This window comes from Protobothrops mucrosquamatus, unplaced genomic scaffold (genome assembly GCF_001527695.2).
Source record: "Protobothrops mucrosquamatus isolate PMUCROS unplaced genomic scaffold, P.Mucros_1.0 scaffold527, whole genome shotgun sequence".
Lineage (NCBI taxonomy): Eukaryota > Metazoa > Chordata > Lepidosauria > Squamata > Viperidae > Protobothrops > Protobothrops mucrosquamatus.
In genome coordinates, this window is record NW_015386835.1 from 599,661 (window position 1) to 601,256 (window position 1,596).

Below are 1,596 nucleotides of genomic sequence, written 5' to 3' on the forward strand. Positions count from 1 at the left end.
CAGCGTACTGATGGAACTCCACCCCAAAGCCACGAATGATCTCCCCCAGCGGCTTCACATAAATATTGAACAGAAGCGGAGAGAGGACCGACCCCTGTGGAACCCCACAAGTTAGGGGCCTTGGGGTCGACCTCTGTCCCCCTGCCAATACAGACTGCGTACGGTCGGTGAGGAAGGAGGAGAACCACCGCATAACAGTCCCTCCCACTCCTAACTCACCAAGACGCCGCAGCATGATGCCGTGGTCCACGGTATCAAAAGCCGCTGAGAGGTCCAAAAGCACAAGGACAGAGGAATAACCCCTGTCCCGGGCCCTCCAGAGATCATTAACCAACGTGACCAATGCCGTTTCCGTGCTGTGTCCTGGCCTGAAGCCCGACTGGTATGTACACATTAGAGTTACCATGGTTTATATTTAACCTACATATGATATCAAAACACTGACATGAAAATAAGTTTCATTTAATTTATTAAACCTAAGTATTGTCCATCTCCAAACTGAGTCTGAGCAGTGTACAATAAAAGCAAACAACATAGAAAATACAATGTAATAAAATCATAAAAGAGAACAAGAACCAATGGCAAATGGCTAACAACCTACAGAGACCCAACACTGTTGTTTTTAATTTTTTAATGTGTTTAGTTTTATAGTTTCAATATTTTATAGTTTTAATTTTTGATTAAGAGCTGCGTAGATTTGGATAGTAGATGGGCAGCTAAATAAATATTTTGAATGAATGAATGAATGAATGAATCCAAAAGGGGCTTCAACCACCTTAACCCAAGGCTTGGGAGAAAGTCAGGTCTTTAAGGCTTTCTGGAATGCCAAGCAAGGTGGGAGCCACACAGATATTGGGGGGTGGGGGAGGGGGAATCTCATTCCAGACCCAACTTGCTGTGGCCCACTCGCCACGACCAACTCACTATGATCAACTCCCCGCTGGACAATTTAACAGTTCAATTTAATTATTTAAAATAAATTTAAAAAATGTTTTATTTTTTGTCATTCACATTTCATTTTGTCCCTCCTTTTGCATCCTTTAATTATTCTATTCCGCCATTTCTTCGATATTAGCGTAACTCGTGTTCCACAGCAAGTTGGCCATAGCAAGTTGGCTGTGGAGAGTTGGCCACGACGAATTGTCACAGACCCTCCCTAATTTGTAGGCTGCACTAGTTCACCAGTACCCTGTTTCAGCTCATTCCAGCTGAGCAGACACCATACCAGTACCTTGAATCTCACTTGAAAGGGTCCTGGTAAACTAGTGCAGCTTAGAAAGCAGGGCTGTCACACTGGCATACACAAGTGTGCCCATCACTGCCCATACCACTGTATTTTGGACTAATGGATGACAAAATCACTCTTAGCATTTTTTTTTTATCCTGTGTGTATTGTCTTGTCTTTTCTAAGACTAAGATGAAGGTGATTTCTTTTAAATTTAGCCTGGAGGAATTTTTGAAATAGCTAGATTTGCTATTTTCGCAGGTATCAAAAGTACTCATCTCAAAACTGCTACCTTTATATAAGAGCCAGATTGCTTGGTCAAGTGCCCAGTTAAGGGAAAAAAGATTTACCTAGTAACAATTCACCAGGGG

General features: G+C 42.5%; 1 protein-coding gene across 1 annotated transcript in view; it reads right to left on the minus strand.

Annotated features, from left to right (window-relative positions):
• LYST (lysosomal trafficking regulator) overlaps positions 1 to 1,596 on the minus strand; it is a 105,377-nt gene that overhangs the window by 39,514 nt on the left and 64,267 nt on the right. The window lies entirely within an intron of this gene.